Here is a 12,620-nt window from a genome sequence, read left to right as displayed (position 1 = left end):
CTCTGTATGTAGGAAAGTGGGAGAAATGTAAGACAGATAGAAGGGATGGAAATACAGTTTTTGTTGAGGGCAAAAGAAACTAATTTTTTCCTAAAGGAGACTGGTTATTTGAAGAGAAATAGCTTGGGACAAAATTTGAAGGCAAAGCAAAGTTGTAGAAGGAGTTTTATGTATGTTCAAGATGGACTAAGGTTTAGATGAATGGATTTTAAAAATAAACTGGCAAAAGGTTGAAATTGTGCTTTTTCTCTCTTTTTTCTCTCTTTTCAAAAGACAAAATTTTCTTGGATTGTTGATCTGATCTCAATAAGAAAATATAAACAAAGTTTTATTTTCCTCTTTTGTCTGCCAAGAAAACCAAAGCTTTAGGTTTCATCTTTAACAAGTCTTTGATTACTTGAAGTTAAAACTTCTCAATGGTAAAGGAGCTAGGTTTTGCTAACAATATAATGCCATATATTTGCCTTGGGAATCTCACTGGCATCTTGTTTAAATAAATAATTTAAAGTTTTAAGATTTGTAATGATCTGTAATCCTATTTAGAGTGTGCTCTATAACTTTCTAAGTTTCCAACAAACTTTCCCAAGATTTAAATTGTAAATGAAGTCTTTTTGACCAATTAGGCCTTTATATTTGGTATGCTAAGTTACTTAGAAAAGCACTGTCAAATGATAGTAACATGCAGGATGTATTGCATGGGTAAATGCTGTAATTGCTCAAGTATATATGCAATTCCTAAAGTTTTAATGTTTTGGTATAAGGTCCTCACTTGATATTTTGATTATTGAAGAGCTATGTGTCACAGAAATAACTGAGTTTCCTTGTCAATTGCATCAAATCTTTAACAGTGTGCATTTCTGAGATTCTCTCACTTATAATTGTTCTTATTCTCTCAGAAAACATATTTCATCTTCAAGGAGATTCATAAAAAGGACTTTTAGGACAAATACATGTGTTGGACATCTTTAAAATTAATACTAAAATGGGTAGGAATTTCCAGAACTAAAATGTTACAGTCAAACTGAGCGAAAATTAGGAACATGGGACTAACTAAATAAACTGAGGAAGATTATATAGTTTTTGTGACTTTTGCTCAAAATACTGCTGCTCCTCTAATGTTTGCTCTTCCAAGTTAAGGGAAATTTCTCTTAAGAGATCTATAATATGCAGGGATGTCATAAAATATTCATTTGTAAACTGAAGCATTTAACTTTTTTCTAAACCCTCTGCATTTCAAACACTTTCAGTGAGTATTTATGCTTTCTTTTATGGCAATTACAGTTATTTGCATCAGTGAAATAAGAATCTTCTCCTTGTAACAGGACACCATTGGAAATGCTGGTTATTTTTCCAAGGCTATAACTGGAATGTCATATTTGAGAGTGACATGCACAGACTCAGGTATGACCATACAGCTTTAAGGAACTAAGATTGACTTTATAAAACATGGAGCCATAAAGCCCATTGGAAATGCTGGCCTGATACCTTACTTACAGAGTTTCCAGCAACTTTACCAGGTGAATAAAAATGTCTCTTCCTGGCAAGTGCAGGTACCTCAGGATATCTTGCAGACCTCAAGAGGAGGAATTCACCCAATTCTATAGACGTTTTAGTACTAACAAAGTACCTGGCTTGGCTTCTAGCCCAGAGAGGCTACCAAAAGTTCAATCTGGAGATTTCTTATTAAAGTTTCCAGCAAAGCAAATTTTAAAAGATCCTTATGATCAATCACTACTCTTGCTGAGCTTATGTAAATAGTTAGGCCAAGTTTGTTATAACTGGACTTGTTCTACAACTGAATTGGTCTTGATTTAGCTATCTCTGGAAATGGGAGTCTTTAGAGAGAAAAACTGTTTCAATAACACACTGTTAGGGATGTTAAATTCTAGTTCTGGTTGTTGTTAAATGTTTGTTTGCCTAAACTAGACAACTTGAGTAAACTTCAGAAAAACTGTCTCAATTTTTCATGCATTATTTCATGTATGGACAGTCGTTTCTGTTTGTTATTCTATGGGGATAATAGTAAGAGCCCATGTGCTAAAAGTAGGCTATATTCCCCTAAAAATTGTATGCAAAGTCTTTTCTCACCACAGACCTATCAATAGATAAAGCCTATAGTGTTTAATTATTCACTTGAGGCTGGGTTAATTCATAAATCTCTAAGTATGCAAACCATATCCTCCCTAAACCTGATCTGACAGTTCCTACAAACCTACCCCATATAAAGCCCAAAGACCTGGTTTATTCAAAGGATGGAAAGTCTAATACAACAGTGGATTTAGCTCCAAAATAAAAGGGCCCCTACTGGGTCTTATTATATACTCTCACTGCAGTTAAGTTAGAGGGATGTTTTTCATGGGCTCCTATATCTAAATAAAACCTGTACCTTCTTTACAGGAAATCAATGAGCCAACTAATGTGCCTTCTTATTCCTGTGAACCTGTGGAAGAGCTGAAACTTCTCTTAGGATGGTTGTATCTTTCTTTTTCATTCTCCTTTCCCAAATTTATACGAACAATTCTTTCCTACAATGGGCCATTCAAAAGGATCACCAGAAACATTTGAATTACAAACCAGAAAGACCAATCTGATTCCTTGTGCCTGTTCCCGCTCTCATCTGAGGATGCTTCAAGTCTGACATCTAAAAATCTCCCTGCCAGCACTGGTAGACACTGGGTTTGTAATTTGCTCTAACCATTAACCTATATATATTTGTTTCCATATTTTTTTTGGTTTTTGTCTTATCCCAAAAATTCCATTTGTCTGATTTCTTTGGCCAGTTGTTTTTCTTTTGCTTTCTCCCAATAGGAGACACTGGAGGTAGATATAAAGGCAGGACAAAAGGAGATACCTGGGGTCAGGCATCCACATCAGCTAGTTATCCAGGTAGCAATGAGGCCCAGGCAGTGTCCCGTTAGCCTCCAGGCCAATGGCATTACCAGCTTCCTAATTTTAAGACTGTACCTATCTTTCTTTTTCACTCTGGTTCTCCCAACACCTGTACAACACATTTCTTTCATTTGTTCCCCTCTGTTAGAAATATTAGAATGAAGTCTGATTTTTTAAAATTCAAACCTCAGTGTTACAGAAGTTGTGTATTTAGTCAATTTAGAGAATGCTGAAAATCAGGCAAATAACCAGAAAGGAGGTAATTGGGAAAGTCGGATCAAAATGTCACATTCACATTATAGAAGACAAAACCCAAAGAGTTAAAAAAATCAAAGCTCACCTCAATCTCTTCAAATGAAATAGCACCACACCATTGGACTTTTCTCCAGAAGAAAATCTGATAGGAATGCTATGACAAGGAAAAAACGGCACCTAGAAAGGTGAACCCAGAGGAGGCACAAAATATGGATACTCTGAAGCTGTCATCAGCAACTAAAAATAATGTTTAATAATAGTGATAATAAAAACAATTATGATACCGCCAATGGCTGCCTAGGAATCTAAAATGGGCAAGAAAGTAGGTATTTTAATATTAAAATTAACACTTTTGTAAACTGAGTACAGTCCTGTGGTAGAGGCACCTCTACTTCCTCTAAAGAAGTGATATTTGGGCAACAGCTATTTGAGTGTATGAGGCCCGTTCACCCTTCCTCAAAGACAGTGACTTTGCTGGTGAGATCTTTTTAATGTTTAAATTCCTACCACATGCCTTCATCCCCCAAAACTTGCACATGATGGAGAATAGTTAAAGAACTGCTCTGTAATCATAACTTTGTAAAAAAAATATTTATTTAATTTTGAGAGACAAAGCAGGAGTGGGGGAGAGGCAGAGAGACAGAGAGACACAGAATCCGAAGCAGGCTTCAGATTCTGGGCTGTCAGCACAGAGTCCAATGTGGGGCTTGGGGCTTGAACCCATGGACTGTGAAATCATGACCTGAGCCAAAGTTGGCTGCCCAACCAACTGAGCCACCCAGGTGCCTCTGTATTCAACTTAATACCCACCAAAAGTCAAAGTTCCATGGAGCTAAGGGAAAGCTAAAAAAAAAAAAAAAAAAAAGTCACTCACTTGGAACAAAGGAAGTTTCTCTGAATCCCAAAATGGAATCTAAGCAGATTTGTACTCTTCAAGGGCCCATCTCCTTCACTTAATCCAAAGCATGAATAAAAATTCACTCTATTTATGTAGTTATTGTAGAGGTTGCTAAATTTGGCATCAAAACTAGAACTTACTATCTATGGGTCACTATGGTAAGGAAGAAGATGGTGTAAAAGAAATCCCACTGGAGCAATCTTCATTCCTGGCACTAGTCCTCAGCAAACTCTCAGGGCTGATGGGAGAGCTAATGTTCACTTACAGGCCATTGATGACACATTCTTGCAACATCACTTAAGGGAAAAGCTTTGTAGAAAATAAGAATTATTTAAGCTGGAAATGATTTCAAACCTTTATTTATTAACAATATTGAATTAAAATCAAATACACAACTTGCATGGACTTCTTAAAAATGATTTCTCACTGCAGTTAGCTTGTTTTATTTTGTTTAGCTATACCCTTAGGCTGGTAGAAATTATCTTTATACAATGACCCCATTTAAAACTCTTATGAAAAAGATTTGCAAAAGTATGTTACTTCACTTATTAAAAATTATTGAAAAATGCAAGTGAGTACAAAATTAGCTTAATGTATCTAATTCTGACAAAAAATTATCTGTTTACATGCATCAGATGTTGAGCTTTGTAAAATCTTATCATGGGGACACCAGCTTCAATAATAACTTTAAAAGTAATGCCATGTCAATTAAATCGAATTTTAAAGACTCAAACAGATCCAGGATTTATACAATCCTATATATGTGAGGTGTTTACACTGGTAAAAATGTGATCCAAAATAAACTAATTCATATTTAATTATATTTTCTGGCCTTTAAGTTGATTAAGAAAATTATACTATTTAATATGCATTATGAGTTAAGACAATTCCTTTAAGAGGAGGGGGCAAGATGGCAGAGAAGTAAGGAGCTCCATACTTGCACTCACACCCATACATCACACAGAAAAGATCTGAAGCCATTGGAAACCTTAAAAAACCTGAGAGATTGGGAGAAAAAGGACGCAGAATCTGCTGAGAAAGGCTTCTAACGGCTACCTCAAGAAACAAGCCAGAGTACACAGGTGGAGAGTCCCAAATATCACTACAAAAAGGAAAATAAAATAACCAAGGTCCCAACAAGAGAGACCAAGAGATACCATTCAAAAAACACTCTCTGAAAGGATAGGCCCTGGATAGTCAGAGTCTTCTTGGATATAGCAGTGCTCATAGATACAGAGAGCATAACATGTCTTTAAAACCAACAAGAGCCGGAAAGCTAACTAAAATGACAAAGCGAAAGAGCTCTCCTCCAAAGAAACTCCAAGAAGAAATGACAGCTAATGAAATGCTCAAAACAGTTATCAGCAGCATAACTGAACAAGATTTTAGAATAATAATGGTAAAATTAATAGCTGGGCTTGAAAAAAATATACGGGATATCAAAGAAACTATGGCTACAGACAGAATGGAAAATAAAAATAGGCATGAAGAATTAAAAAATGCGATAAATGAGATCCATAATAAATTAGAGGCCTCCAATGCACGGATTGAAGAGGCAGAAAGGAGAATAAGTGATTTAGAAGACACCATTATAGAAAAACAAGAAGCTGACAAAAAAAGAGACAAACTGATCCAGGAACAGGAAAGAAGAATTCGAGAGCTCAGCGATACGGTCAAACGCAACAATATCCGTATCATAGGAATCCCAGAAGAGGAAGAGAGAGGGAAAGGTGCTGAAGGAGTCCTGGAACAAATTATAGCAGAGAACTTCCCCGACCTGGGGAAGGAAGTAAATGTGGAAGTACAAGAGGCTCAGAGGACTCCCCTCAGACGTAACCTGAATCGATCTTCTGCACGACATATCATAGTGAAAATGGCCAAATACAAGGACAAAGAGAGAATTTTGAAAGCAGCTAGGGAGAAAAGGGCCCTAACATACAAAGGGAAACCTATCAGAGTGGTGACAGACCTATCTACTGAAACTTGGCAGGCTAGAAAGGAATGGCAGGAAATCTTCAATGTGATGAACAGTAAAAATATGCAGCCAAGAATCCTCTATCCAGCAAGCCTGTCATTCAAAATAGAAGGAGAGATAAAAACCTTTCCAAATAAACAGAAATTGAAAGAATTTGTCACCACGAAGCCAGCCCTACAAGAAATCCTGAGGGGGATGCTCTGAAGGAAAGGTTGCAAGGAACAAAGATACCAGAGACACCACCACAAACATGAACCCTACAAAAGATACAAAGACTCTAAACCCACATATTTCAATAATAACACTGAATGTAAATGGGCTGAATGCTCCAATCAAAAGACATAGGGTAGCAGAATGGATTAAAAAACAAAATCCATCAATATGCTGTCTACAAGAAACTCATTTTAGACGGGAAGATACCTTCAGATTAAAAGTAAGGGGATGGAGAAATATATATCATGCTACAGGAAATCAAAAGAAAGCCGGAGTAGCGATACTTATATCAGACAAACTGGACTTTAAATTAAAGACAATCACAAGAGATGAAGAAGGGCACTACATAATAATTACAGGGTCCATCCATCAGGAAGAACTAACAATCATAAATGTCTACGCACCGAATATGGGAGCACCTAAATATCTAAAACAATTAATCACAAACAGAAACAAGCTTATAGATAAGAATGTGCTAATAGCAGGGGACTTTAATACTCCGCTTACAGCAATGGATAGGTCAACCAGACAGAAAATCACTAAAGAAATAATGGACTTGAAAGACACATTGGACCAGATGGATCTGACGGATATATTTAGAACTTTACATCCTGAGGCCAGGGAATTTACTTTCTTCTCAAGTGCGCATGGCACATTCTCCAAGATAGATCACATACTGGGACATAAAGCAGCCCTCAATAAATATAAAAGAATAGAGATCATACCATGCACACTGTCAGATCACAATGCTTTGAAACTTGAAATCAATTACAGGAAGAAGTCTGGAAAACCGCCAAAAACATGGAGGTTAAAGAACACCCTTCTAAAGAATGAATGGGCCAATCAGGCAATTAGAGAGGAAATTAAAAAATATATGGAAACAAATGAAAATGAAAACACAACAATTCAAAATCTATGGGATGCGGCCAAGGCAGTCCTAAGAGGAAAGTACATTGCTCTCCAGGCCTATTTCAAGAGATTAGAAAAAGCACAAGTCCAAAATCTAACAGCTCACCTAAAGGAGCTAGAGGCAGAGCAACAAGAACGCCCTAAACCCAGTAGAAGAAGAGAAATAGTAAAAATTAGAGCAGAAATAAACAACATAGAGACCAAAGAAACAATTGAACAGATCAATGAAACCAAGAGTTGGTTTTTTGAAAAAGTAAACAAAATTGACAAACCTCTAGCCAGGCTTATCAAAAAGAAAAGAGAGAGCACCCAAATAGACAAAATTATGAATGAAAATGGACTTATTACAACCAACCCCTCAGAAATACAAGCAATTATCAGGGAATACTATGAAAAATTATATGCCAACAAATTGGACAACTTAGAAGAAATGGACAAATTCCTAAACACACACTCACTACCAAAATTCACACGGGAAGAAATAGAAAACCTGAACAGACCCATAACGAGTGAAGAAATCGAATCAGTGATCAAAAATCTCCCAACAAATAAGAGCCCTGGACCTGATGGTTTCCCTGGGGAATTCTACCAGACATTTAAAACAGAATTAATCCCAATTCTTCTCAAGCTATTCCAAAAAATAGAAGTCGAAGGAAAACTCCCGGACTCATTTTATGAAGCCAGCATCACTCTGATTCCCAAGCCAGACAGAGATCCAACAAAAAAAGAGAACTATAGGCCAATATCCTTGATGAATACGGATGCAAAAATTCTCAACAAGATCCTTGCAAATCGAATCCAGCAGCATATCAAAAGAATCATCCACCAAGATCAAGTGGGATTCATTCCTGGGTTACAGGGCTGGTTCAACATTCGCAAATCAATCAATGTGATCCATCATATCAATAAAAGAAAAGATAAAAACCATATGATCCTGTCAATAGATGCAGAAAAAGCATTTGACAAAATACAGCATCCCTTCTTAATAAAGACTCTCGAGAAAGTTGGGATAGAAGGAACCTACTTAAACATCATCAAAGCCATCTATGAGAAGCCTTCAGCTAACATCATCCTCAACGGGGAAAAACTGAGAGCTTTCCCCCTGAGATCAGGAACACGACAGGGATGTCCACTCTCACCACTGTTGTTTAACATAGTGCTGGAAGTCCTAGCATCAGCCATCAGACAACAAAAGGAAATCAAAGGCATCAGAATTGGCAAAGAGGAAGTCAAACTTTCACTCTTCGCAGATGACATGATACTCTACATAGAAAACCCGACAGACTCCACCAGAAGCCTACTAGAACTGATCCAAGAATTCAGCCAAGTTGCAGGGTACAAAATCAACGTACAGAAATCGGTTGCATTTTTATACACCAATAATGAAGCAACAGAAAGAGAAATCAAGAAACTGATCCCATTCACAATTGCACAAAAAACCATAAAATACCTCGGAATAAACCTAACCAAGGATACAAGAGATCTGTATGATGAAAACTATAGAAAACTTATGAAGGAAATTGAAGAAGACACAAAGAAATGGAAAAACATTCCATGCTCATGGATAGGAAGAATAAATATAGTTAAGATGTCATTACTACCTAAAGCACTCTACACATTCAATGCAATTCCAATCAAAATTGCACCAGCATACTTCTCAAAACTAGAACAAACTATCCAAAAATTTGTATGGAACCACAAAAGACCCCGAATAGCCAAAGTAATACTGAAAAATAAAACCAAAACGGGAGGTATCACCATCCCAGACTTCAGCCTCTACTACAAAGCTGTCATCCTCAAGACAGTATGGTATTGGCACAAAAACAGACACATAGACCAATGGAACAGAATTGAGAACTCAGAAGTGGACCCAAAAGTATACAGCCAACTGATCTTTGACAAAGCAGGAAAGAATATCCAATGGAAAAAAGACAGCCTTTTTAACAGATGGTGTTGGGAGAACTGGACAGCAACATGCAGAAGAATGAAACTAGATCATTTTCTCACACCATGCACAAAAATCAACTCAAAATGGATAAAGGACCTGAACGTGAGACAGGAAACTATCAACACCCTAGAGGAGAAAGCAGGAAACAACCTCCTTGACCTCCACCGCAGCAACTTCTTACTTGACACATCCCCAAAAGCAAGGGAATCAAGAGCAAAAATAAACTGTTGGGACCTCATCAAGATTAAAAGCTTCTGCACAGCCAAGGAAACAACCCAGAAAATTAATAGGCAACCAACGGAATGGGAAAAGATAGTTGCAAATGACATATCAGATAAAGGGTTAATATCCAGAATCTATAAGGAACTCACCAAACTACACGCCCGAAAAACAAACAACCCAGTGAAGAAATGGGCAGAAGACATGAACAGACACTTCTCCAAAGAGGACATCCAGATGGCCAACAGACACATGAAACGATGCTCAGCATCCCTCCTCATCAGGGAAATACAAATCAAAACCACACTGAGATACCACCTCACGCCAGTCAGAGTGGCTAAAATGAGCAAATCAGAGAACTCTAGATGCTGGCGAGGATGTGGAGAAACGGGCACCCTCCTACACTGTTGGTGGGAATGTAAACTGGTACAGCCCCTCTGGAAAACAGTGTGGAGGTTCCTCAGGAAACTAACAATAGAACTCCCTTATGACCCAGCAATAGCACTGCTAGGAATTTACCCAAGGGATACAGAAATGCTGAGGCATAGGAGCACATGTACCCCAATGTTCATAGCAGCACTCTCCACAATAGCTAAAACATGGAAAGAGCCTAAGTGTCCATCAACAGATGAATGGATCAAGAAGATGTGGTTTATCTATACCATGGAATACTACATGGCAATGAGAAACAATGAAATCTGGCCATGTGTAGCAACATGGATGGACCTTGAGGGTGTTATGCTGAGCGAAATAAGTCAGGCAGAGAAGGACAAATATCATATGTTTGCACGTATAGGAGGATTAGGAGGAACTTGACGGAGGAACAAGGGGGAGAAGAAGGGCGGAAATGGTGGGGGAAAGGGAGAGAGGCAAACCATGAGAGACTCTTGAATGCTGACAAAAACTGAGGACTGATGGATGTGGGGGGAAGGGGGGATGGGCACTTGTGGGGATGAGCACTTGGTGTTATGTGGAAACTAATTTGACAATAAACTATTTGTAAAAAAAAAAAAAAAAAAAGACTATTCCTTTAAATGATTTGAAAATGTATTACCAAAACAGTAAAGGAAACACTAAATTTCTAGAAAAAAAGTTTCAGAATAAAATCAGGTTTTAAACATTTTGCTTCTATTGATCACAAAGGTATACTTTTGAAAATTTTATAATGACTAACCAGTGAGTTTAATATAAAATACTCATAAAGCTTGAATATACTTATCTAAAATTATAATATTTATTAACATAGGGTATCATATAATCACAAAAATAAGTTTGATGTGTTGAAATGATTACTTTAACTAATAATGCATCGACCAGTAATTAACCACAAATCACGTAATTTAAGGATATAAAATGCCATGAATAGCAACAACTTAGCTGTATTTACTAAGTGCCTGTGTTTAGGCCTGTAATAACTCTCTTACATACTTACATACTAGAAGGTAATTCTTGAATTTGATTTCAAAGGACAAAATGGTTTAAAGATCAACATTCAATTTCTTTTCAGATAAAGTAAAATGGCCTATTTAAAAAAATTAGGTAGCTTTAAACTGGCCATCAATGAGGAGAAATATAAGTATATTTCTTTTTTATGCATTTCCAAATAATTTTTCTAAAGTAAATTAATCAATACTACAATAGTTAAAACTCAAAATAACAACAACAAAAAAGAAACAAAAACAGTGGTTTCTTTGTGCCAGCATGTACTCCTCTTACTATTTTTTCTGTTACTATTAAAATTACCCATTAGCGATCCGTGGAATTCTGAGCAGGGAATGAGAGACGATAAACAGTGCCAAAGGCATGGAATAACTCACAGGTACTCTTGCTATAACTGTCCTTAATGCCAAGGCCAGTTTTCACAAGGAACTGAGAAAGTTAGATGAGTATCACAAGTCTAAATACGTCATTATTCGTTTTTACTCCTCTGGAGCTTGATGTCACATTGGTGCCTCATCTCCCATCGCCTTCTCAAAGGACACACATCCTTTTTTAATCACTAATCTGTTTAGGAGACAATGTATGACCCAAGTATAGAAATCTAGTGGCAGTTTCTGGATGTATATGGATACTAATCAACTCTATGCAGTACTTCCTTCCTGTGTGTTGATACATGGCATGGCTATGGTAAGTTGGTTATTGGTGTTTTATGTGGTGTTAAAGTGATACATAATATTCTCTGTGTCTTCCTAGGAGAAATAGCTGCAAAGATAGAAGTTCTACAGGCTGTAAAAAAAAAAAAAAAAAACTTGCTTCATATTCCTGATTCAGATCTTTGTTGGTTGTAATCCATAGACAGGTTATTTAAGCTTTCTGAGATTGAAGTTCATCATATTTAAAATACAATATTTTTACAGATTCAGTGAGATGATTCTTTGAATCATTTATATGTGCTCATTAAATAATACTTGTTATATTACTATTCCTGATTACAAACATGATGGCATATAAGTCAACTGAGATGTATCTGATGCTTTAAAAAAAAACTTCCTTGGGGTGCCTGGGTGACTCAGTCAGTTAAACATCTAACTTCGGCTCAGGTCATGATCTCACGTTTCATGGTTTGAGCCCCACATTGGGCTCTGTGCTGACAGCTAGCTCAGGGCCTGGAGTCTGCTTCGGATTCTGTATCTCCCTGTCTCTCTGACTCTCCTCTGCTTGTGCTATCTCTCTCTCTCTCAGAAATAAATAAAACAAAAAAATTTAAAAAAAAAACTTCCTTGCCTACATTAATACTATGATTAATAGTACCATCTTTCAAAATCCAGTGTATCCCCAACTAGATACACATGCAGCAAGGATGTCTAAGATCATGGCTTTATTAACCCTAATGTTTAGACCATTCACTTTCCGATGCCACCAACATTTCCTGCTAATTACAATGTGACAGTTGTTCCGAAGGCTCTAGAGATACATAAATTGAAGATGCAAGGCAGTATGTGTTATAGGCTTAGATGTCCAATGAAGATGTCTTATACTTAATAGTCTCATGCCACCTCTAGAGAACAATAAACCTAGGTTATACCAGTAAAACAGTAGGTATGTGATTCTGTACTTCACTGAGAGTATGGTCTTACAGACATCAGTAACATCAGTACTTTTTTCTAATGTTTATTTCCAGTTGATCAAATCATGTGATATGAAGATCAATTAGCATATATATGTGTATATATATATTTTTTATACTTATGCCTTGTTATTTTTTCCATAAGTTATCAATAAAGGAATAGACATTTACTTTTTAAAGCAAAATATCAAAGAACAGAAAAAGGAAAGTATAAGCCATTGTGATTCAGTGTAGAACAATTAATAAC

Source organism: Hyaena hyaena, unplaced genomic scaffold (genome assembly GCF_003009895.1).
Source record: "Hyaena hyaena isolate Hyena2069 unplaced genomic scaffold, ASM300989v1 scaffold_569, whole genome shotgun sequence".
NCBI lineage: Eukaryota > Metazoa > Chordata > Mammalia > Carnivora > Hyaenidae > Hyaena > Hyaena hyaena.
This window is presented reverse-complemented; position numbering follows the sequence as displayed.